Below are 26,289 nucleotides of genomic sequence, written 5' to 3'. Positions count from 1 at the left end.
AGTGTGTATACCTGTGTGCCTATGGGATTATGAGTCTTGTGAGTGCAATTCAGTGGGAAGAGTAGGAGTTTGTGTGTCTGAGTGTGTGCGTATGTCCGTGTCCCTCAATGTATGTCTGTGTCCTGGGCGAAGGGCGAGAAGCATAGCCAAGCTATGGGCCGGCTCCATGCCGCTCACTGGGCTGGGGGATGGAGGTGGGGGTGGACCAGGCTCTGCCGGGGTCCTAGACCCCGAGACCCTGTTTAGCACAAGGGGGCGCCACGCCGCCGCAGGCCCGGACACAGCGGGCCGGGCGGGCTGGGGGCGGTGCGCGGGGCGGTGCTGGGCTCCCGGCTGCCAGCTCCGGGGAAGCCGAGCTCCGCCCTGAGGAGCCGCCGGCCAGCGCGCAGAACCCGGAACCCTGAGCCCTGCCCCGAGGTAAAGTTGCGCGGGCTGTGGGGCTAGGGTCTCCTCCTGGGTTCCGCTCGGAGAGGGGAATCTGTGAGGGGCGCAGAGTCGCGAGCGCGGGCACCAGTCCTCTGGCATCCACGCCGGACGCGCGCAGTTCGACCTAGGTGGTAGCCCTGGGGGGGCACCGGAGGCGGTGGGCGACTGGAGATGCGGGCCGGCGCCGCCCCCAAGCTGGAGTCTGGAAGGCGCCCTGGGCTGCGTCGTGCTCTCTCATGGAGGCACGCGCGGCCGCCCGGAGCCGAGGTCCCACCGCCGCCCCGTCTGCCCGCGTCAGTCCTGCTGCAGCCCTGGTGAGACGAGGAGGGAGGCGCCGGAAGAGTCGGGAGGGGCCAGGGCTCCCCAGCGCCCGCCCCGGGCTGGAGGTTGGGCACCCCCGGCTCCCGCGAAGGGGGAGACGTGGGCGAGCCCACGGCGCCAGTGACCTTCCCTGGCCCAAGAGCTGGTGAGGTGAACGCCCCCACGGTGAACGGCTGAACCGCAGCAGGGGTGCGCGCACACTCGCCTCGCTCTTCCACCTGCCCTCCTCGACCCTCGGGGCGCTGGCGGTGACGAGGAGGGTCCTCCCTCTGGCGGGTGCGAATTCTGCGAACTGGAAACCTGGTGCGCGCCAGAGCCCGGCCCAGGCGAAACTCTGGGCAGCGGTCTCGGCTCCGAATAGTGACTCGGAGGCGTGGAGTGTTGGGCGCTGACGGGGTTCGGGCCTCGGCGGTCGCGTCAGAGGGGTGAGCTGAGTGCCTCTGCACCTGCGACGTTTCCCCAAGCCCGCAGGTCCTCGGGGACCCCAGGGCGTCCTGGTGCGCGGGTGTGTACACCCCAGCTGTCGCTCCAGCCTGTCAGGTTCTGACTCGAAGCATTGCCCGGCAGAGTAGCACAGCCGTGGCTGTCAGGGGAGCCGGATGGCGAGCTCCTCCAGACCCTCCTGCGTGCACCTCGGTTGCTTGAGCAGGATTCTCCTTGGCCCTTGGAATTCTGGAAATCCTCCTCTCTGTCCTTTGCTCCGTTGCCCTCCTCCTCTGACTCTAGCTGCAGAGATGCCTGTCAAGCCAGCGTTTGGAGCAACGGGCGGGTTGTGAATAATGGATCCTGACCCATTTGGGAAGTCTCTGAGTAGTTAAGCAGTGGTTCATTCCTCGGCCCTGCCCTTGGTTCAGTTAGGTAAACCCACAGGTCAGGTGTGGCAGAGCATCCTCCATGGGCAGTTTTCACTTACGCTGAGAAGTCGGAAGGACACGCCAGCCTTAGAGGAGACAGAGGAGAAAGGAGCCCCTGGTTCCTCCCTTGCCCTACTCTCTGGACGTGCAGGGCTTTGGCTGGCCTGGGGGCTGGCCTCGGAAGGTGTCTGTTCTTGTCAGTGGATTGGAATTGCTCCACATTCTCTTAATCTGTGAATCTGAGGGCGTTGTGATGCATTTGGGAATGAAATCCACTTGGCTGTGGGTCTCTGTTCAGCACCAGCCGTAGACAGGATTATGCAGCTGCCCAGAAATGACTATTGTTTCTGTGTCTTAGTTGGGGAGAGGTTGTGAAAACAATTCTCGGATTGTTTCCAAGACCAGCACCAATTTATATATTCCACTTTGCAAAAAAAATTTTATTTCTCAAGATTTCCATAATTTAAGAAACAAATTGGGTGTTTGTGGAGGCATGGGCAGAAAGGAAGGAGGGGAGTTCCTGGCCTACACAGAGGGAAGCCATGCAGTTTTCCATTTCAGTGCCTGGCAGAGTCATGCGTGGGCCAGATGCTCAGAAAAATGTGTGCTGGTTGATTAATTATTTGAGTTATAATTAAGAGTTTCTACCTAGTGTATGGCTGGGAGCGGCATTACCATAATTACAGGTGTATGTGCCATAATTAGTAGGTCATGTAGAACGCATAGGTTGGTGGGAAATGATGAAATGTTGGGGTTGCCGTGGAGAATGCATGTCCTTGAGGATGAGCTGCCTCTCGTCTGTTGCATTGTTGTCCCTCTCTTGTCCCATGGTCTGGGCTGGTTTTCTGGAGAGTGTGCCTAACCAGGCACCAGGCAGGCAGAGGATCTGAGGGCTGTTTGGAGTAGGAGGTGCTGTTGGCTCTCCAGCCCTGTGTGGTGTGAATGTGTGGGGCAGGTTGGGGGGTGGCCCTGGGATGTGCCGGTGCCAGGTGGGGCAGGCCTGAACTAGGAGAAAGGGCCCAGGGAGTCCAAGATAGGAGTAGAGACATTTAGGGCTGACATTACATCCAGGGGCATTGCCTGAGATGAGGAACCGTGGGACCCCCACTGCTGGTGGTCAAGTGGCTACGCAGAGCCTGCCCTGGTGCGGTCTCTGTCCCCCTTATGAGAAGGGACGATGGCCCAATGAGAGGACTGGCTCAGCACTGCCCCCACTGTGCCCAGACCCCAGAGGCGAGGCCCTGTGTGCCCCCAGCTGAGGATGTTGTTCTTAGCCCACCCCAACTGCTTGAATCAGAGCCCTCCTTAGACAGGAGGCTTCTCTGGACCTTCCCACTGTGAAGGCACTCAGGTTCCTTTCTGGTGTCAGAAAATCACCCTGTTTCTTTCAGAGGAGCAACCTCCTTGGGAGATTTCCAGTGGTTCCCTTTCCTAGAGAAGCTGAGGCTGACCAGGGAGGTGAGCTGGCACCCTGACTTGCTGGGCATCTTCCCAGTGGGCATCTGTAGCCTCTGAGGGACCTCCTTTTCTGAGCATGTTGGTTTGGAAGAACAAGCCTAGGGAGCCACGAGAAGCAGCTGTAAACTAGCGACGCCATTCCTCTGAGGACAGATGTAGGGAAGTGGGCCTCACTGGCCACAGATGTAAGGCAAGTTTGTAGGCTGTGTGTAGAATCCACAGATGAGAATCAGATGGGTAGGCCACACTGAATGCTGTCTTAGCCCTCCCAGTTTCAGAGGTCAAACATGTATTGTAACAAAGTAAAGTCAGTAATACAGTTATTCAGAAAGAAAATGCCCAATATTTTTATTTGTGAGTTTAAAAATATAAAATTTGGAAGTGTGAAAAATAGTACAAAAGACCTTCTTGGTGCTTTATGCAGTTAAGGAAAGTGATCTGCAGAGTATAAATGCACACACTGGTGAAGGCAGAGGGCCCCTCCTCCTGGTGGGGCTCCTGCAGGGCTCTTGCTCAGCCCCGGAATGCTGGCATCATAGTGCAGCACCTCCCCCTTCCTCCAAGAACCAGGTGGCTCCACCAGGCACCTGTGCACCACTGCACGGGCTCAGCACGGCCTCCACCAGAACACTGGCTCCCATGAGGACAGTGGGACACTGCTGTGGCCAGGAGCCTGGGCAGCAGTTTTTAGAATTTAATGACCTTTTGGGATATTTTTAACCTCATATATTTGAATGATGGAGTTTAAATGTTAGATTAGACTTGGGTGGTATTAAACACATGATATCAAAGGCTGGAATTCAGGGGCCCAGCAGAGACTCAGAAACCCTTGGGCTGATCTGAATATGGCAGCAGTTTTAACTAAATTCCAGCCAGAAGAGGCACATTTATTTTAGTAGAAGGTTAGCTACAATGGGAAGGGCTTGGGGTCTATTGTGCCTGACTCTCAGCTCTACTTGTCCTGTAGCTGCCCAGCTCCTGGTGCCAGCTCCAGCTGGGGGCTTTTCAGAGCCCAAGTATGCCCTGATGTTATCACACATGGAGGGGAATCAGTGTGTGTCTTCTGATGCACCCACATGCTTCCCCTGCAGTTGGTGCTAGTCAGCTATATCCTGGACTCTGTTGTGGGGGTTCTGATGTGGTAGATGAGGGAGGGGCCTGCGGTGTGGATTTTGAACATGTATTCTAGGTGACTCTCCTAATTGGGAATCTGCCAATTTGTTAGTATTCTAAATACCACCATAATGGACCATACTTAGAGATAGATCTTTGAGAAGTTGAATTTAGTTAAAAGTTGTAAACCAGAAGGCTGTTGATACCTGATACAAACTCTTAATTCAGGTAGACCAGTGGCTTCCTTCCAACATGGGTATTAGCACCTCAGTCTCTCTAAGTCTTTGGAGGGAGTGGCTGACCATGGAAGTCATACAGGCCCCCTCTGAAATGTCCCTGGGGGCTAGGAGATGTGATGAAACCATGTCTCCTGTTGTGCTGCTGGTGGACAAAGATTATTACCTCCAATGACCCTCTGGACCATGGCTGTGTGCCCACTTGCATCACAAGGCCATACTTTTGCTTCTGTTCCAGATGTGTGGTTTTGGACAGGACACATGACCACCTCCTAGTGAAAGGTGAGGATTTTCATCCATGACCCCTTTTCTCATGTGTGGTGTTTTTCTGTGGTATTCTCGATAGCTTTCTACCATCAGTTTTGTTTGTCACATTTTTGGCATAGGCTTCTTCCCAGGTCATCCTTTGGGTGGCTGTTTGCACACCTTGTCCCCTGGCACCACAGTAGGTGCTACAGCATTTGGTAACTACCACAGCACAACTGTGTATGTGGCTGTGTAGCCCAAAGTAGGGTTAATATGGCCAACACTTCTGAACATGCAGCAAAAGCTGAATCCTGTGCTGGGGGTAATATGTTAGAATTAGAAAATTATTTCAACTAGTAACATCTAGTCTCATGTTGGAGAGGAAGAAATACATTCATGTGCACACACATGCACGGGTCTAGAAGGCAGGGTAAACAGCCTTTGCTTGAGAAAACAAGTAATGGAGAGAGACAGGAGTGAAGTCCCAGGAGGGCAGGTGGGTCTGCTTAGCCAGGTCTGTGCTAGACAGTACATGTGTTTGTGCTCATTCACCAAGATCTCCCTTATGCCAGTGTGACAGTGGAACACAGGTGTATTGATCAGCTTTTTGTTGCTATAAAAAAAAACAACAGAAAGGCTGCTTTATAAAGAAAAGAGGTTTAGGGCCGGGGATTTAGCTCAGTGGTTCCGGTCCCTGCCTTGCAAGTGCAAGGTCCCGAGTTCGATCCCCGGTACCAAAAAAAAAAAGAAAAGAAAAGAGGTTTAAATCAGGCGCAACAGCTTACATCTATAATCAGGATGTTGAGAGAGGAGCATTGAAAGTTCAAGGCCAGCCTGGACAACTTAGTGAGACCTTGCCTCAAAGTAAAAACTAAAACGGGGTGGGCATGTTGCTCGGTGGAAGAGTACTTGCCTAGCATTGTAGGACCTTGGGTCCAATCCCCACTTCTGCCAAAAATAAAAATAAAAAAGTCAGATAGGGAGATGAAGGTGAAGGGGTTACTTTGGCTCATGGTTTTGAAGGCTGGGAGTCCAGGCAGCAGGTACAAGATCTGATGGGCATTGGGCTCCATCCAACCATGGCAGGAACACTGTGTGTCTCTTCTAATCCCACTTCCTATCTGATAAACTAATGAGGATTCCATCAAGGGACTCCACCCTGGTGACCCTATCTGGTTTAGTCATGTCCCAAAAGCTCTACCTCTGAAGACCATAGGCAAATTAAGTTTCCACCCTCTCAATACATTAACACAGGACTTTGGGGATTGAACTCCTGCCAAAGTTAGATCATGTTCAAGCCATAACAGAGGTGATGAGGAATAAACCATTTGAGCTGTGAGATCCTGTCTCCTTGGAGAGGTGCCTGGGATCTCAGGTCTTCATCGTCACATTGGATTGAGGATGGCTCCCCACCCAGCCTTTCGTCATGCTCTGTGGTGCTGGTTGTTGTTTTGTTCACAGGCGCCAAGGACCATTCTGCCCCTGAAGCTCATAGGCAGGTGTCTGTGTGGTCCCAGGTGAGACTGTGCATTTCTGGGCCTTTGGGGATCAGGAGGTAGGAAGATCACAGCACCCACTGCCTGTTAGCTGGGTTCAATCTCTTGGATGTTTCACATGGCCCGTGTATGACTTTGCCCATTGCTAGGATCCTTCAAAAGCTTTATCGAACTCCAGTCAGGCCTTAGGAAGAAAGCATTCCAGAAATAGAGGTTGTGTATTCTCTTGGCAAATGATGTTTTTTAAGAAAATGTTGGTCCTATTAATTCTTGCTAGGAGGAGACTTCAGAACACAAATACTCTGACGACTCCTCCCTGGAGCATGGGGACAGTGTGGAAATAGCACCTTGCTGTCTTTTCATATATGAACACTGCTTTTAGACTGTGATGTGGCCCCTCTCAGACCAAAAACAGAAGGTGCAAAAGCCTCCTAGGCAAAACTAATAAAAGAACAAAATAGCATTCCTTCCTTCCCTGTCAGTTTAGGGCAATCAAAAATGTGTGTTGGCTCAGGGTAGAATTAGACACTAATAAACAGAAGGTTTAAACCATTCTCTTCTTTTTACGCCATGTGGATCTGTGCAGGCCCTCAGATTTCCATCAGGGACAAACTCCTTTCTTTTTTTGCACATCTGATATTCAAAGATCACTTGTGTTTTTCTGTCATCCTCTTAAAATTTCACTACATCCTTTGAGGTAGGGTGTTTATGTATGGGCCAGATAAGAAACTGATACTATTGTTAACTGATTTTTAACCTCAAACTGGACTCTCTTTGTCTCTTGAAACTATGGAACCAATAACAAGACCAAACACCAACTGAGTAAAAGAAACTTTTATTCCTGGCCAAGAGTAGAAGTGGGAGATAAATTCACAAATCAACTTCCCTTTCTGTTGGGAGCCAGAAAGTTACAGATATAGGATAAATAAAATGAGAGGGAGATGGAGGTAATAAAGGGAAGCAATAGTCATGTATTTCCAAGGAGTGGACAGAGATTTTCCAGGAATCTGATTGCCACCTCCTTTTGCTCCCACTATGGTTCTTTCCAGTTGTAGTCATGGAAACTGTCAATTGTCATGGTGCTGAAGAAGGTGTCCTTTAGCATGGTGATGGGATTATAACGAAGTTAGAGATTCTCTGATGGTCACTCTGGCAGCACTCTTGGATCCAGCCAATTTCAGCAAGCCAGGCTGAAGAGGGACCCATGGCCTGCAGGCATCCTGTCTCCCAGGGATAAACAAGATTAGGTCACCTCAGCAGTACAAAATTGAGCCAGGGTAACATTACTAAGTGAACATCAAGATCCTCCTTCTAAGTGAGAGATCAAGAACACAGAATCCCTTTTCTGACATTGTCCAGCCATCCCTTTCTTCCTAATGGCCACAAACCCTCCGTTACCTGGCAGTGCTTTGAGTATCCCTCTCTGCCTCTGAAGCCAGTTGCAGACTGCCCCACTTGGCCTGGGCCTGAATCTACACTTTGGCAGCTGGCAGTGTTAGCAAGTACACCCATGGCTAGGGCACATATGATCTGAGCCTCACTTATATCTACCTGACACTTGTCTATCAGACCGCACAGCATAGACACCCTGCTGTGGGAAAGAAGATGTGCTTATCTAGTCCAGAAAAAGGAATCTGACTAAATGCACAGCTACCAAATGTTTACAGAAGGTTCCTCAGTGACTCCTTCATTGTTGCTCCTACTCGTGAGAGGCCTCAGCCTTCAGGGTTGCTGGTGCTGCTGGGCTGTGGCCAGTATTTTTGTCTACTGCAGGAACACTGAAGGCTTTTTCTCCCAGGGTTGCTCATCTGGCTCCCTTGGAGGTTGGAAGCTTGGTGCAGATGAAAGAAGTACCTATCAGAACCTTTGTCAGCACCCTGCAAGGGGCTTTTCACGTTGACAAACTTTTCTTCCTGATGGCAAAATCTGAGTTTTAAAAAGATGAAGAATGTAGAAATACTCTAAAAGAAAAAAAGATGAGGTGAAAAAGACAGAAAGAGAAACTTTAAAGGGAAGACTTGGAAAAGAGCGAAGAGAGGCTGCAGAAGGAGCATCCTGGTCAGGAGGGAGCTGGGGAGGACAGGGAGGCCCCATCATACAGCAGCTACAGCAGCTCTTCAGGCAGGCGGCCAGCTGGTCAGGTGAGGCTCAGCAGTATGGGGAAACCAGCTCTGATCTCGTCTTATGTCAGATACCAAAGCGCACCTATGAGTAACCAGTGAACAGAGAAAGCAAAATTAACATACTAACTTAAAATCCAGAGTATATATTTACACAGTCTCTGGATAAAGAAGACGGTTCAAATCTAGGTACAACAGAGGCTACCATTTAGGCTTCTCCCAGCAATGACTCCCACAAAACAAGCCAGAACTCAAAGGCAAAAAAAAAAAAAAAAAATCACTTAATTTCCTGAAAATTAAGGAAATTAAGAAAGCAATTCTATTTACAATATTACCTAAAACAATGAAAAACCTAGGAATAAATTTAATCAAAAACATGCAAGACTTGCATGTTGAAAACTACAAGACATAACTGAAATTAAGGAAGACCTAAATAAATTGAAAGAGATCCTCTGTTCATGGTTTGGGTTGGACTTAATCCCAAACTGATCTGTAGATGCAACACATTCTCTATCAAGATCCCAGCTGCCTTTTTGCAGACATGAACTAACTGCTTCTAAATTTCATATATAATTGCAAGGAACCAAGATAAACCCCCAAAAAGTCCTGAAAAAGAATAAAGTTGGAATAGTCATGTTATTTACTAAAACTTAACTTACAAAAACTTATTTACTCACAATACTTACAAAGCTACAATAACCAAAATAACATGGCATTGGAATAAGGAAAGACATCATGATCAATGAAATGGAACTGAGAGGCCAGAAATAAACTCATACAACTTGGCCAGCTGCTTCCTTTTATTTTTTCATGAGTCACACCTAGCTGTGAGGTGTATTTTCACCAATCAATAATGGGTTACAATGCTTTGCCAATCAATTAAGTTTTCCTGAAATAAATAACTAATAGAAAATTGCAACAAAGAAATAAAAAAGAAACAAATAAAATTATAAAAACTGAAAAATACAATAAAAAATTTGCTGTGTATGAGTAAATGGCAGAGAGGAGATGACAGAAGATAGAATCAATGAACTGAGGATAGACCAGTAAAAATTATTCAGTATCAACAACAGAGAGGAAAAAGACTAGGAAAAGAGTGAACCAAGTCACAGGGACACATGTAATAGTAACAAAACTCAACATTCATACCATTTGGTCCTAGAAAGAGAAGAAAAACAGAGTGGGGCCGAGAAAGTATTTGGAGAAAGAATGACTAAAACCTCAAAATTGGCAAAAGACGTAAGTCTACAAATTCAAAAAGCAGAGCAGAAAACAAGAATATCTAAATGTTCAGGAATTAAATAACACTTTTAAATAATAATTCTTAAACAATTGCTTTTAAATAATCTGTAAATCAAAGAGGAAGTCTTGGGAAATTTAAAATATATAAAACATAATGAAAATATAATAGATAAAAATATGTAGGATACAGCCAAAATAATTGAGTAGAAAATTTATTGTACTAAATGCTTACATTAAAAAGAGAAAAATCCAAAACCAGTAAGTTACACAATTGAATTCTTTTTAAATTCCTTGGAAAGAAATATCCAGGAAATTTGTCCTGGAAAATTCTACCAACATTCAAAGAAGTGAAGGTAACATTTCCTAACTTACTTGATGAAGTCATTGTTATGTAGCAACTACACTAGACAAAGGCAGTACAAAAAAAGAAAATTACCAATCAATATCTTTCATGAAGCCAGATTCAGAATCCTCAATAAAATATTAGAAAATTGAATCCAGCAATATATGAAGCTGTTGAACCAAGTGAAATTTAATCTGGGTAATCATATCAGTTGATACAGAAAGGGATTTAACAAAATCCAACACCTAGTCATAATAACTCCCAGAAAACTAGAAATAGACTCTCAACTTGATAAGGAGCATCTGCAAAATTCTTACAAGTGAAAGACTGAATGCTTTTCTTCTAGGATCAGAAACAAAGCAAGAATGTCTACTCTGACCACTGTTATTCACCATAGCACTGGAAATTTAAAAGGCCAACAATAAGAAATAAAGATTGCTCACATCATCAAAAAGAATATAACTCTCCTATTTTCATATGACATCATTATATATGTAGAAAATTCCAGGAAATGTACCTTACGAAACCTCCCAGAATGTGGTGGCACACACCTGTAATTCCAGCTCTTGGGAGGCTGAGGCAGGAGGCTTACCAAGAGTCCAAGGCCAGACTGGACTATACAGCAAGACCCTGTCTCAAAAAACAAAACAAAACAAAACAAAATGTTCAGAACCAATAAGTGAGTTGAGTAAAGTTACAGTGTAGATTATCAGAACAAAAGACTCACATTTCTGTATGCCAATAATTAGCATGTAAACCAAAATTAAAACCACAAGATTGGACTGGCTGGGGGATGTAGTTCAGTGGTAGAACACTTTCCTAGCATGTGCAAGGTCCTAGGTTCAATCCCTGGTGCCACACACACACACACACACACACACAAATAGCCATTTACAGTCACTCCAAGGAAATACTTAGGTAAATCTATAGATTCTGTATGCTACAAATTACAAAATGTTGATAAAAGATATCAAAGAAGACCTAAATAAATTGAAAGGTATACCATGTTCATGAATTAGAAGACCCTATAGTACACACTCAGTTCTCAAATTGATCTATAGGTTTAATGCAACTTGTTTCAAAATTCCAACAAGGTTTTTAGTAGACATAGACAAGATTTTCTAAAATATGTATGGAAAGTCACAGGCACTAAAATGGCCAAAACAGTCTTTAAAAAGGGGGATGCAGTGAGAGACATCACTCTACCCAATATTAACACTTACTCTGGGGCCGGGGATTTAGCTCAGTGGCACCACTCCTGCCTCTCAACTGCAAGGTCCTGAGTTTGATCCCCGGTACAAAAAAAAAACTTACTCTGTAGCTACAGGAATTGAAATAGTGTCATTTTGACACATGGTGGGCATTGATTAATAAAACAGAAACCAGTACCCACCAGGAGACCTACACAAATATATCCAACTGACTTTTGACAGAGTTTCAAAGCCAGTTCAATGGAGGAACCATAACTATTCAACAAATGATGCTGGAGCAATTAGTCATCTATTTGGGGAGAGAGAACTTCATCCTGAACCTCACACCTGGTAGAAAGATAACTCAGAATGGATCACAGACTTAAATGTAAATATAAACTGTAAAAATTTTAGAAAAAGGAGAAATTCATTGGAATGTGGGATTAGGCAAAGAATTCTTAGACTTGGCACCAAAATGACATCCACGTAAGACAAACTTGATAAACTGGACCTCATTTTAAAAAACTGCTCTACAGAGGAGCCTTTTAACAGCCTGAAAGGAAAAACTATGGTGTGGGAACAAACATTTGCAACTGCACACTCAGTAGAGGATCACAATCTAGAATATACAAAGGATCAACAGTCAAGGATCTCCCATTAAAAATGGCAAAACATGAGAACAGATATTTCATTAAAGATGGTATACACATAATAAATAAGCAAATAAAAACACATTCAACACTATCAGCCATTAGGGACATGTAAATTAAAGCCCCAATGAAATATCCTGACACATCTATCAAAATAGCTAACTTTAGCTATTTGTCACCCAATGCTGACAAAGATGGGAGAAAGGTCTGCTGGGAATGCAACATGGTACAGCTACTCTATGAAATAACTGAGCAGTTTCTTATAAAATTAAACATGCAACTACCATGTGAGCCAGCATTGCAGCCTTGAACATTTATCCTAGAGAAGAGGAAACATTCACACAAAATCTAGACTTGGTTTTCCACAGCAGCTTCGTTACTAATAGCCCAAAACTGGCAACTGCCCAGACTTCCTTTATCGGGCAAACAGTTAAACAACTGTGTTCCTTCTGTGCTGTGGAGTGCTGCTTTGTGAACAGGAATGGGTTGTTGATAAACACAACACCTCAGATGAATCTCCCGGAATTTAGGCTGAGTGGAAAAGACAACCCCAAAAGCTTACATCCAACATGGTTTCCTTTTTAGAGCTTTTTTTTTTTTTGGTACCGGGGATTGAGCTTGTGCAGCAGGCAGCGAAACCACTGAGCTAAATCCCTGGCCCTCCTTTTTACAGCATTCTTTAATTGAATGAACTACAGAGATCGAGAACAGATTGGGTGTCTGGTAGTAAAGGAGGAGGTGGCTGGGGGTAGGGACATGGCTGTGAGGGGTGACAGAGGGTCCTGGGGGTGGTGTTCTGTGACAGTACTGTGCCGGCATCAGTGTCCTCTGGTGAAACTGTTCTCTGGCTGTACAGGCTGCTGCCACCCTGGTGAAGGGTGCCAAGGATTTCTGTGTTACCGCTGACAGCTGCATATGAGTCTGCAATGACCTCAACATAAACAGTTTAAGAAGTGTATGTGTACATATGTTACAGGTTTAATAAGAGTTCTAAACATATAAAAGCACCCAAAAAGTAGTTTCCTAGTCAGGCATGTGACACATCTACAATCCCAGCTGCTCAGGAGGCTGAGGCAGGAAGATTGCAAGTTAGAAGTCACCCTAGGGAACTTACTGAGAAGCAGTCTCAAAATTTACAAGGAGGGGAGCAGGGATGTAGCTCTGTGGTAGAGATCTTGCCCAGCATGTGTAAGAGCCTTGGTTCTGTTCCTTGTACTGGAAGGGGGATGCTTTCTTGTGAAGGATGGTTTTGATTTTGAAGGCAAAAGAGTGGCCAAGCACCTTTTGGTCTACAAAAGCTAAGCCCATTACTCCTTCAGAAGAGCCAGATTTAGGGATCTGGGTCAGCCCTGAATGTGGTGTCTCCAGAAGGCCAGACATCCCATGTACTGCTGTAACTCCTTCTGGTCTTCCCTCTAACCTCCTCCTTTCTCTGCCCTGGGGTGGCTGCCCCACCTCCCCTCTTCCTTCTCCTTTTCCTCTCCTGTGGCATTGCAGATTATTAATTAAAATTCTTTCAGAGTCAGTTTTATGAAGGGAGATGGAGTGGGAATGAGACATTTGCATTATTCCCACTCACTGTTTTTCTTCCAGAAATGGATAATGGGTTTGTTTCAAATTGAATGAAAGGGTAGTAACACATGTGCAGATGTGAGAGTAACATGTCATTTGCTCTCTTATGAGTGTTAAATTGCTTCTGTAAAGATGTGATCATGGGTTTGACTGGAGGATGTCAGGGACATTCACTGACCCCTGAGCCTGATGGATGTGGGCTGAGAAGGTCCTTGCCATCCTAGTGACAGCCTGGCCCCATCAGGGAAAGAGATCCAGGACCCCAAATATGCCTGCCCCTCTAGTAACTCCAGAGTTAGCTGACTTGTTATGAGCAGAGGAAATGCCTGAAGGCTTACAGGGAGCATCTGAAAGGCACCATTGTCACCCAGTTATCATACTCTGTTGTCACACACACCCTGCCACACATGGTGCATACAGTGGTCACCTGGTCATCACTAGTTAGCACAGTTACTACACACTGCCACAATCTGTTGCCACAGCCCATTGTCAGCACTTGTCACCCAGCTGTCACACACTGTCCTGTTCCCTTTACCTCACGTCCTCCCTGCTCTGTTCAGGCCAGCTCTGTCTTTGGCTCGGCCTCCTGGAGCTTGAGAAAGGCCCTCGTGCTTGACCTGGAATATCCCTTCCCTCGTCTCTGGTTCTGAGCCTGTTGGAGACAGTTGAGGGCAGAAGTCGCCTCAGGCTGCATGAGGTGCCCATATCCATTCTGGCCCGGGAGCCAGTGGGTCTTTCCTGGTCCCCACCTGGTTCTCCCACTATCACCTCACCAGCTTCCTCCCCAGGTCCCGCTGCCAAACTCCTCTCCTCAAGGCTTGCACATGTAGTTCTGCCCTGCCTCTGCCCTCCTGTATCCCGAAGGGCCATCCAGTGAGGGCAGCAAAGTGACCTGAACTAGTTCTGCAACTCCCCACAGGCTGAGCTTTCCAGAGGAGAATGTAGTGTACACATTTTCCCAAGAAGAGACCCCTTCCTGGGCCAGTACATGTGGTGTCATGGACTCCCTTGATCCCCCACCCTCGGCATCCAGCCACCTTCTGGAAGGGTAGTGAGCCACGGTGCAAGGTAGCTGCAGGGCTCCCATGGCAGGGGATCTGATGGCTTGACATCGGCCTTGGCTTTACTGTGACTCATCTTTGGAGCAGCTGTGGGCAAGGAATGGCAGCTGCACAGATACAAGCAGGGATCCTATCCATACTGCAGGAAACATCATTTCTTCTAGAAATCTTGTTTGTAGGCCTGAAATTTGCAACAACCCACACAGATCACCCGAAGGTGTGGGTGGGAGCCTCAGTAGGCCCCCAATTATGCCCTGCATCAAAGAGGTGCTTTCAGACACCTCCCTGCAGAGTGGCAGAGCTCCTGCAGCATGGCCTGTATCTTGGCCCGCTCCTTACTGTGGTACCTATGGGTCCCCTGGCATGCTTTTGCAGTTAGCAGCTCCCCAGCCTGCCTCAAAGTATCAAAAAAAAACCCAAAAACAAAAAAACTGAGCAACAGGGGCTGGAGTCATCCGCCTCTCCTGTGGGTCTTTTTAAAAATTTAATAGTGTAAAATTTACCATTCTTACCATTTTTTTGTGTGCAGTTTAGTGACATTAATTATGTTCACCAGGTTGTGCAACCATCACCACTATTTCCAAAATCTTTTTATTATCCCAAACAAAAGCTCTAAGCACAAGCAGTAATTAATTACCTCCGCCTCTTCCCAGATAATCTGTAATCTACTTTCCGTTTCTATGAATTTGCCTATTCCAGATATTTCATGTAAGTGGCGTCATACAATATTACCCCTGTGTCTTGTTTATGGGCATGTGGGCTGTTCCCTCCTTTGGCAATTGTGAATAATGCTACCATGAAGGATGGCATACATGTGTCTTCCGTTCAAATCCCTGATTTCACTTCTTTGGGGTACATACTAAGTTTGGAATTGCTGGGTCATATGATAATTCTGTGTTTGACTTTTTGAGGAATGCATAATGTCTGCAGCATTGCACTGTTGTACATTCTCAGCAGCAGTGTGTGAGGACTTGAGTTTCTCCATGTTCTCCCAACACATACTATTGTCCATACAGCGAAGTCATGCTAGTAAGTGTGAAGTGGTCTCTTGTGGTTTTCATTTTCACTTTCCTAATAATTAGGAATGTTGAGCACCTTTTCATGTGCCTACTGGCTATTTGCATGACTTCTTTGAAGAAATATCCATTCAAGTCCTTTGCCCATTTTTTTTTTAGATGTGTTCTTCAATTTTTTTTTTGTTAAATTCTTTTATTGATACATTGTAGGTATACAACACAATTACATTTCTCATTGGGAATTGTACCTTTACATAATGCATCTTGGTTCTTATTTTTTCCCCATTCCCAGCCCTCCCTTCACGCCCTCCACCCTTCCCTATTTACAAAGACTTTATTTCCATTTTTTCCATTTCTCATCATTTTTCCTTTCCCTTCTTTCCTTTCCCCTGCCCCTCCCACTACCCCTACCCCTTTGGACCTTTTCTTCCTCTTTTGCATTATCGATTATTCATTCTAATCATTGGTACATTTTAGGTATACAATATAATGACATTCATCATTGGAAATTTGCACCTTTACATAGTCTCTCTTGGTTCTTATTTTTCACCCTTGCCCAGCCCTCCCTTCAACCCCTCCATTACTCCCTATTTATTTTGTTCCTATTTTTCCATTTTCTCATATTAATCCCACTCCCTTCTATCCTTTCCCCTAGCCCTCCCACTTCCTTCCCCTTTGCCCCTTTTCTTCCTATTTCACATGACCTATTATACATTTAGTCCTCATTTATACTTTCAGTTTCTCACACCAGAGAAACTATTCGGTATTTATTCATGTGTGTCCTATTTATTTCACTTAGGAGTATCACCTCAAAGTGCATCCACTTAGCTATAAATGTCTCTAATTTCTCATTTTTTATGGCTGAGTAGTACTCCATTTTATTTTAAAAAACCACATTTTCTTTATCCAGTCTCCAGTTGATGGGTATTTGGGCTCTTTCCAAGTTTTAGCTATTACAAACTGTGCTGCTATGAACATGGGTGCACATATATCACTGTGATATGATTCTTTTAATTCTTTGGGGAAGATCCCCAGCAGTGGAATAGCAGGGTCAAATGGAACTTCCAGTCCTAGTTCTTTGAGGTATCTCCATACTGATTTCCACAGTGGTTGCACCAGTCTACACTCCCACCAGCAGTGGACCAGGGTTCCTCTTTCCCCACAGCCCTGCCAGCATTTGTTATTGGTTGAGTTCATGATAGCAGCCATTCTTTCTGGAGTGAAGTGGAATCTCAGCATTGTTTGCATTTGCATCTCTCAAATGACCAGTGATGTTGAACATTTTTTCATGTATTTATTTGCTATTTCTACTTCTTTGTGTGAGAAATGTCTGTTCATTTCAAAGGCCCTTTTTCGGATTGGGTCTTTAAATTTGGGAGGTCTGATCTTTTTAAGTTCTTTATAGATTCGAGATAGTAGACCTTTGTCTGAGGAAGAGCAGGTGAAGATTTTTTCCCACATTGTGGGTTGTCTCTTCACACTGCTGGTGGTTTCTCTTGCTGTGCAGAAGCCTTTTAATAAGAAGAGATCCCACTTGTTGATTGTTTGTGCTAGTTCATGGGCAACTGAGGGTTTGTTCATAAAATCTTTTCCTACACCAATGTCTTCAAGAGTTCTACCTAACCTCTGTTCCAACTGGTTCAGCATTTCTATTTTAATATTTAGATCTTTAATCCATTTTGATTTTAGTTTAGTGCATGGTGAGAGATACAGGTCTAGTTTTAATCTTTGGCAAGGTGAAGCCCAATTTTTCCAGCACCATTTATTAAAGAGGCTATCTTTCCTCCAGTGAGGGTGTTTGGCTCCTTTATCGAAGATGAGATGGCTGAGTGTGTCTGGCGTTGTTTCTGCATCTTCTAATCTGTTCCACTGGTCCTCAAGTCTGTTTCTTTGCCAGTACCATGCTGTTTTTATCACAGTAGCTTTGTAGTATCATTGCAGGTTGGGGATTGTGATACCCTCTGCCATGTCTCTGTTACCTAGAATTGCTTTTGCTATTCTGGGTCTCTTCTTGTTCCAAATGAATTTTGGGATTGTTTTCTCAAGGTCTATGAAGTATGCTGCTGGGCTCTCAATTGGAATTGCATTAAATCTATATAGCAGTTTTGGAAGTATGGTCATTTTCACTATATTAATCCTTCCTACCCAGGAGCAGGGAATATCTGTCCATTTTCTGATATCATCTTCAATCTCTCTTTTCAAAGTGCCATAGTTTTCAGAGAAGAGGTCCTTGATTTCTTTCGTTAGGATGATTCCTAGGTATTTCAGGTTTTTGGATGCTATTGTGAAAGGAATTATTTGCCCTATTTCTCTCTCAGGGAGTCTGTCATTCGTGTAGAGGAAAGCTATTGATTTTTGTGTGTTGACCTTTTGACCAGCTACTTGACTGAATTTGGTTATTAAGTCTAGAAGACTTTTGGTGGAGTTCTTGGGGTCTTCTATATAGAGTATCATGTCATCTGCAAATAATGACAATTTGACTTCTTCATTACCTATCTTTATTCCTTTTATTTCTTTTTCTTGTCTAATTGCCGTGGCTAATGTTTCTAGAACTATATTGAACAAGAGTGGTGATAGTGGACATCCTTGTCTTGTTCCTGATTTGAGTGTGAAGGATTTCAGTTTTTGACCATTTAGTATGATATTGGCTGTTGGTTTTTCATAGATGGCTTTTATCAGTTTGAGGTAGAGACCATCTATTCCAATTTTTTGTAGGGTTTTTATCATAAATGCATGTTGGATTTTGTCAAATGCTTTTTCTGCGTCTATGGAGATAATCATATGGTTTTTGTCCTTGGCTCTATTGATATAGTGTATTACATTGATTGATTTTCATATATTGAACCATCCCTGCATCCCTGGGATGAATCCCACTTGATCAGGGTGTATGATCTTCTTGATGATCTTCTGCATTCTGTTTGCCATTATCTTATTAAGGATTTTTGCATCTATGTTCATTAGTGAGATCGGCCTATAGTTCTCCTTTTCAGTTGGGTCTTTCTCTGCTTTAGGGATCAAGGTGATGTTTGCTTCCAGGAATTAATTTGGGAGTATTGCTTCCCTTTCAATTTCATTGAAGAGTTTAAACAGTAGTGGCAGCAGTTCCTCTCTAAATGTCTTGTAGAATTCAGCAGTGAAGCCATCAGGGCCTGCCTTTGCCCATTTTTAACTGGGTTATTTGTCATTTTTATGTTGAGTTACAGGAAATCTGTATATATTCTTGATATTAAAATTTTATCAGATAAATATCAGACTTGCAAGTGTTTGTCCCATTCTGTAGATTATCTTTTCATTTTGTTGATAGTGTTCTTTGGTGCACAAAAGTTTTTAATTTCAACGAAGTCTAGTTGATCTTTTTTTTTCTTTTGTTGTTTTTGCCTTTGGTGTCATATTAAGAAACCATGGTGAAATCCAGGATAATGATTTGACCCTGTTTTCTTTAACAGTTTTGTAGTTTTAGCTCTTAAATTTCGGCCATGGTTCCATTTTGAGTTAAGTTTCATCTATGGAGCTCACCTTCATCTTTCTGCATGTCGATGTCCTGTCTCCTAGCACCATTGTTGAGAGGACTGTCTTGCATACTGAACTGTCATGGTGAGCTTTTCTAAAGTCAGTTCCACAGATGTAAGGATTTATTATGGGCGCTCTAACCCATTTCATTGATTGATACGTCCAGCACCATGCTGTCTTGACTGCTGTAGCTTCACCTCAAAACCTCCAGCAGTGTTCTGTCTCAGGTTGTGTTGGCTACTTAGAGGTCTGTAAAATTTCATGTGAATTTTTTTTTTTGTTCTGGGGTTCAAACTCAGGACCTCGAGCTTGCCCAGCAGGTGCTGTGCCACTGAGCTACATCCCTGGCCCAATTTGATGTGAATTTTCGGATGAGTTTTCCATTTCTTTTTCTTTTCTTTCCTTTCTTTAAAAATTTTTTTTTAAAAAATTTGTTTTTTGAGACAGGGTCTTGCTGTGTGGTTCAGATTGGCCTTGACCTCACTACAGAGCCCAGGCTTGCCTTCAACTCCCAGCAATCCTCCTTCAGCCTCTCAAGCACTGGAATTACAGGCGTGCACAACCACACTCAGCTGAGTTTTCCATTTCCCCAAAAAGCAGTTAAGATTTCAATAGGCCAATCAGATCTGCTGTGGGGAAATCCCAGCGAGAATATTTAGGGTGTGAAAGCTTCAGCAGAACTTGTCAAATTCAAGGGACTTTTCATTCCAGTGCCCAGGGTTTAAGCTGAAAAAGTTAGATTTTTTTTAAACTTTCGTATGGACTATTTTTAGACATACAGAAAAGTGGCAGATTAGTAGTTTTACTGCACCCAGCTTCTTCCAATGGTGACATCTGTCACCTAAAGTGAAGTCTTACTCAGACACTTCCCATCCCTCTGATGCTGTGTTGCCAGAGCCCACAAGATCTCATGTCAGGGTTGGTTGCGTTGCCCCAGGTGCCTGGCCATCTGTAACACCTCTCCAGGCTGGTTTCTGTGTTTCTTGACACTTTAAGAGTACTGTTCTCACCCTGTGAGACCTTCCTGATTGAGGCGGGCTTTTAGGTATGGTTCTTTTTGTATTCAGCCTCACAGTTCTTGGCCAAGATGCAGTTTTCCATGACTTAGGTGAGCACTGGTCTCCCTGCCCAAGGGGGATTTTGCTACTCACCGGGGAGGCATCTAGTCTCAGTCCTGTGTGTGCTCTACACGGTTTCCTTTCAGTCTGTGGCACAGAAAGGGTCTGCTACGTAGAACGGTGCTGGGCAGGTCCTGTTTCTTGAGACTCCAGGCCCATCTCTGTCCTTTTTATGCCTCTTCTGCCCATTGTTCACATAGCTTTTGTATCATGCAAAGTGTCACACACTCCATATGTCGTTTTGCACTTAGGTTTCTCCTTTAACAATGCCAAAGCATGGCGAGCAGCTAGCCAGGATTGAAAACTCAACACCAATAATGAATTAGAGGGATGGAGTTTTAAGAAAGGAAGATAATTTATTTGTGAGGAAAAGAAGAGCAGAAGACAGAAACAAGCTGCCCCGAAGAGAGGGCAGGGGATCTGGAAAAGACAGATACCCTCAGGCCCTTGTCCCTTGTTTCTTTTATGAGGATTAGGGACCCTTCCTTCTAGGGGGTACCTGGAATTTGTCACAATCTGATTGGTTCCCTGGACTATCTTTGGATGGGTCCCAGGTGCACTTTCCCTTTGGTTGGCTTTGTTTGATTTTCTCCTGTCCTTTTGTCCTTGTCAGGGCCTTTTCTCTGGGATGTATAGGTTGGTTAGGCGGAGCCTATTAGAAAAGATAGTTTAGGGCCAGGGATTTAGCTCATTGGTTCCGCCACCTGCCTCGCAAGCACAAGGTCCTGAGTTCTATCCCCGGTACCAAAAAAAAGAAACAAAAGACAGTTTAGAGTAAGTGATTAAGTAAGGGGATGCATATGTTTTTGGTGCAGTAATATTGACCCTAGAGTAAAAAATATATCTACATATATTTTCATATACTAAATAAGAGTTCTCTTTTAAGTTAGGTAGCTGGCCCTTGTCTCTTTGCATTTTATTGGAGGTAAGGGAAAGGCAGTTATCTTGGCCTCCATGCACCTGGCTTCCTCTGGTTAATCTCTCCATTAGAAAACATATCTTCCTTTGTTATGAATGTTATGTTATTTGTGCTATCTGGAGCTTTTCTATTCTCTCTCTCTCTCTCTCTCCTTTTGATTGCTCTTGAAGGAATTCCTCAAGTACAGTGTTAACTCCTTTAGTCAGGATTAACCAGTGAATTTAGCTGCAGAGGCCAAAGCTTCTTTTAGTAAAATTTCCTACTAATTTCTCTAATAAAATCTAAAGAGGCTCTTATTCTATTCTTTCCCTGCCTATAGATCCCTGTACCTACAGTATGTCTTGGGATTGACCCATGTCAAGCCAGAGGCTCTCCTCCCTCTCCTTACAATGCAGCATACTCTCCGTGGGTGCCTGTACTTACTGAGCCTCCCTTCTCTGCATGGGCAGTTGGGCTTTTTCCTGCATTTTGAAGTTACAGTCTGTGGAGAAATGTTCCGTGTGTTTTAAATTTCTTCAGCCAACTTCCAGAGTGAGATTATATCAGGTAGCCTGCTTCTAAAAGTAGCTCACAAACTAAACATTACTGAGTTCTGGGTTGCTTGCCTCTCCCTCTGGAGTTAGATTCCAGGTTCTTTTCATCTTGAACAAAGAATTGAACAAAACAAGAAAAAAAAAAAACAGTGACAAAGTTTATTTGAGAAAGTAAAAATGAAGAGTGGGGGAGAAATTGGCTCTGCAGAGCGAGTTTAAGCTGAGTTAAAAAAAGGAAAAAGCAAGATATAAGATCACCCTGGAGAAAGTAGGGCGGGCTGTTGTAAGGAGAAAACCAGATACTGAGTTTTTTTGGCACCTCTCCTTTATACTGTCCAAATCTCGAGAAAACTTGTGAGAACTTCTACCTACAGGTCCCAAGAGGTAGTTCTGGGATCCCATGTCTCAGGCTTATATCAAATCTAGCCCATCCTATTGAAAACCTCCTCGAGTTCTCACACAAAGTCCATGTGTAGGGCTTTGCGAACTGTTTCGTGCACATGTTCCAGGATCTTGGTAATTAACAGGTCACATCTACTTCCCCAGCCAGCTTTGCCATGCCCTAATCTCCTATCTGAGGATTGCTCATAGAGAACTGGCTGGGTGCACCAGAGTCCCTGCAAAGGCTACCCCCCACAGACAACAGCTTCCCTACAGCCAGCCAGCAAAAGTTGGAGGTGATTTTTGCTAGTTCTATGGTGAGGAGAGGCATCTCAGCATTGTGGGAATGTGGACTTCTCTACCTGCAAATTAGAGCAGCAGAGTGTGCTGTGCACTTGGAACGAGGCATGCTTGAGCATTTTCCCATACAGTTGAGGGCAGTATTGGTCAGCTTTCCATCACTGAGACAAAATACCTCACACCTGCAATGTGAAGGAGAAGAGGTTATTTTGGTTTGTGGTCTCATGGGGCACATTTCATGATCAGCAGCCTCCAAGGCAGAAACAACATGGTGGAAGTGTGTAAGCAGAGGAACTCTGCCCAACCCATGGCAGCCAGGAAGCAGAGAGACTTTGGGGTACCATTTCTGACATAAACCCTAATAAGGGCTGTTTTTTATCCCCTTGTGACTTGACTGTTCATGCTCTTTCCATTTCTCTATGGCTTCTGGTCCTTTGTCCCTCTATTTACAATAGTTCTCTCTGTATTAATTGTTCTTATGGTTTTTCATTGTCCCTAGCTACTCTTGCATAGCATTGTTTCTAACTTCACAAAATAGCTTCTTCTGTTTTTCAGGACAAGGGAAATTGAATTTATAAGTTAGCTCAGAGAGGAAAACATCTTCCTAATGTTGAGCTCTCTGGTTCAAGAACAGGGATCTTTCCACTTGCTCAGGCCTACTTCTCTGTTTCCAGAGTGTTTTCAACATTTCCTTACAAAAAGTGTATATACACCTTGTGAAATTTACTTCTACGTTTTGTTGCTGTTATATATGGGCTTTTTCAATCATCATATCACTTGTAGAAAGGAACATTATTGATTTTGTAACCTGCTACTTTGCTGAGTTCTTTTATTCAATAAATTCATTTATCATAGATTTTCTGTATTCCAAGTATTCTACAGTCTCAACTGCATAGCGACATGGGCATACTTCTCTGCCCACTCTGGGGTGTTGCTTGTTCTTTTTTTTTTTTGGTACCAGAGATCGAACTCAGGACCTTGCGCTTGTGAGGCAGGTGGCGGAACCAGTGAGCTAAATCCCCAGCCCTGCTTGTTCTTTCTGAATAGTTGATTAGTTAGTGCCTCTGGAACAATGTTAAGAAGTGTTCATAAAATCTTTTCCTACACCGATGTCTTCAAGGGTTCTACCTAACCTCTGTTCCAACTGGTTCAGAGTTTCTATTTTAATATTTAGATCTTTAATCCATTTTGATTTTAGTTTAGTGCATGGTGAGAAATATAGGTCTAGTTTTAGTCTTTGGCAAGTTGAAGCCCAATTTTTCCAGCACCATTTATTACAGAGGCTATCTTTCCTCCAGTGAGGGTGTTTGGCTCCTTTGTCGAAGATGAGATGGCTGAGTGTGTCTGGCGTTGTTTCTGCATCTTCTAATCTGTTCCATTGGTCCTCAAGTCTGTTCCTTTGCCAGTACCATGCTGTTTTTATCACAGTAGCTTTGTAGTATCATTGCAGGTTGGGGATGGTGATACCCCCTGCCATGTCTCTGTTACCTAGAATTGCTTTTGCTATTCTGGGTCTCTTCTTGCTCCAAATGAATTTTTGGATTTTTTTCTCGAGGTCTATGAAATATGTTGCTGGGATCTCAACTGGAATTGCATTAAATCTATATAGCAGTTTTGGAAGTATGGCCATTTTCACTATATTAATCCTTCCTACCCAGGAGCAGGGGATGTCTGTCCATTTTCTGATATCATCTTCAATCTCTCTTTTCAGAGTGCCATATGAGAAAATGGAAAAATAGGAACAAAATTTTTGTAAATAGGGAGGGCTGGAGGGGTTGAAGGGAGGGCTGGGCAAGGGTGAAAAATAAGAACCAAGAGAGATTATGTAAAGGTGCAAATTTCCAATGATGAATGTCATTATATTGGATACCTAAAATGTACCAATGATTAGAATGAATAATCGATAATGCAAAATAGGAAGAAAAGGTCCAAAGGGGTGGGGGTAGTGGGAGGGGCAGGGGAAAGGAAAGAAAGGAAAGGAAAAAATGATGAGAAATGGAAAAAATGGAAATAAGGTCTTTGTAAATAGGGAAGGGTGGAGGGCGTGAAGGGAGGGCTGGGAATGGGAAAAAAATAAGAACCAAGATGCATCATGTAAAGGTACAATTCCCAATGAGAAATGTAACTGTGTTATATACCTACAACGTACCAATAAAAGAATTTAATACAAAAAAAAAAAAGAAGTGTTGAGGGCATGCAGTTGTCACTCTCTTGTTGCCTCCAGCTCTTCTTTGTTAAACAAGAGAGTGGCTTTGGACCTTAACCTCACAGTTCATTGTGTTAATAGATGCCCCTCAGTTCCCTGTGAGTTTGGCAAAGGCCTTCTTGGCCTTGTGAAAGAATCATGATCTTTCCACTTAGATTTGTTACTGTGTTGTTTTTTGTTTGTTTGCAGAACAGCTCAGACTTTATTTTGGAAAAGACAATTGAATTAGTTTTTGGGAGAGGGGGTAAGCGAGATGGGGTATCCCAGGCAGCAGGTTCCCCCAGTGTGGACTGAGGGCTAGGGCTGAGCCTCAGGGGAGTCTCATGTTCTTGGGGCTCCCCTGTACAGCTGTCCCTACCACAGGCTCTGGGATGGCTGCAGAAAGGGTGGAGGCTGGGAGAAGCTGCAGTGGCCAGTTACTTCGACAGGATGTCAGACTTGGGCAGGACTCAGACACCAATTTCCCATCATAGGTCTTGATTTTCTTCACTACCGTGGCCTTGGTGCAGCCAAAGGAGCTAGAACCCATGTCAGAGCTGATGCCAGGACTCAGGACACCCCACAGGGCTTAGCACTCCTGAGTAGCCACTTGTGGTCTTCGTGTGGATATTCATGTTGTGCATCCCAAACTTCATCCAGCCTGTGCTCCTCTCCCTCCAGCAGCTTGCAGTAGTAGGTGGCAATCTTGATGTCAGCAACAGCTTGACATTCATGGTACACCATGTCCTACTTGGCTTCTGCAGGGCAGCTTTCAGCTGGGCCAGCTTGGGGTTGGCATCCTTAATGGCCACGCTTAATCCCCACTCTGCTCAGCATCAGCAGTGGTAGCTTCCATGGATGCCCCCTGGCCTTTGAGGGCCTCAGTATCCTCCTGGAGGCAGCAGATGCTGCAATTCATCTCAGAGATCTCCATCATCATGCAGCACAGGTCATTCTCATGCTTCCCAGCCAGTGTCTGCACCTCCTCATACTTGATCTGTACATTCTCTTGATCTCAGCCTGGCTGCAATTGGTGATCTCCTTGTACTGAGCCCTGACCTCAGCAATGATATTGTCCCTATCCAGGGTGTGGCTGTTGTTCACAGAACACCATGGATGTGTCCAAGTTGAAACTCACCTATCTCCTCTTCATACAACTGCCCATAGAAGTTGAGCTTCCAGGAGAGACTCCAGCTCTACCTTGATTATCTAAGCTTTATCCACCTCCTTCTTGATAAGGACAAATTCATTCTCCATCTCTGTATGCTTGTTCATCTCATCCTCATACTTACTCTTGAAGTCCTCCACCAGCCCCTGCATGTTGCCATGCTCCACTTCCAGCTGCAGCTTCTTCTGGCCCAGTGTGTCCAGTTGCGCTGGAGGTTGTTGTGGTCTTAGAACACACTGTCCATGTGGCTCCAGCCATCTTCCTCTCCTGCAGAAGACTCCACTTGGTCTCTAGCACCTTGTTCTGTAGCTCCAGGAACCACAGTTTGTTGATGAAGGGAGCAAATTTGTTGAGCGTCTTGATCTTCTTCTGAGTGCAGTCTGGATATTGGGGTCCACCTCTAGGTTCAAGGGTTTCAGCAGGCTCTGGTTTACCTGGATGGCTGTGATGCTCCCCATACCACCAGCTCCATCCAGGAGTACCATCCAGTAGCTACCATCCAGGCAGTGCCTAGGCTGCCCCAGAAACTGCAGAGAACCAGGCCCATGCATGTGCAAAGGGACTACTGAAGGCCTGGTGCTGGAGGTGAACACTTGGAGGACCCCTGTGTTACCTGATGGATGTGGTAGAGGCTGGCAGGCCAAACTGGGGATTCAAGAAGGAGCTAGGCAGCTGCTTCTCGGCAGTGGGCTGTTAGTGTATTGTTTGATGTTATTGAATCTGCTTTGAATTTCCAGGGGGAAAATCCACTTTGTTATATTTTTTTCTTAAAGAGGAATCAGGTTCTGTTAAAGAATATTTTGTCTAGAATTTTACACTGATGCTTATGAG

At 44.7% G+C, this 26,289-nt stretch overlaps 1 protein-coding gene and 1 pseudogene across 5 annotated transcripts in view; one reads left to right on the top strand and one right to left on the bottom strand.

The window, feature by feature from the left end:
- Positions 1-223: 223 nt before the first annotated feature.
- On the bottom strand, positions 224-25,943 carry LOC101718760 (keratin, type II cytoskeletal 8 pseudogene; annotated as a pseudogene).
- Kcng2 (potassium voltage-gated channel modifier subfamily G member 2) overlaps positions 323-26,289 on the top strand; it is an 80,689-nt gene continuing 54,722 nt past the window's right edge. For 2 of the 5 annotated variants that reach the window (XM_021242175.2, XM_087190943.1), the window contains exon 1: positions 323-417. The gene's annotated coding sequence lies outside the window, so the exon portion shown is untranslated. The other 3 variants (XM_004861911.4, XM_087190933.1, XM_004861910.4) reach the window with 2 other exon arrangements.

Source organism: Heterocephalus glaber, unplaced genomic scaffold (genome assembly GCF_053883595.1).
Source record: "Heterocephalus glaber isolate CG9 unplaced genomic scaffold, H.glaber_assembly_v1.0 deba00000331, whole genome shotgun sequence".
In the NCBI taxonomy this organism is placed as follows: Eukaryota; Metazoa; Chordata; class Mammalia; order Rodentia; family Bathyergidae; genus Heterocephalus; species Heterocephalus glaber.
This window is presented reverse-complemented; position numbering and strand designations above follow the sequence as displayed.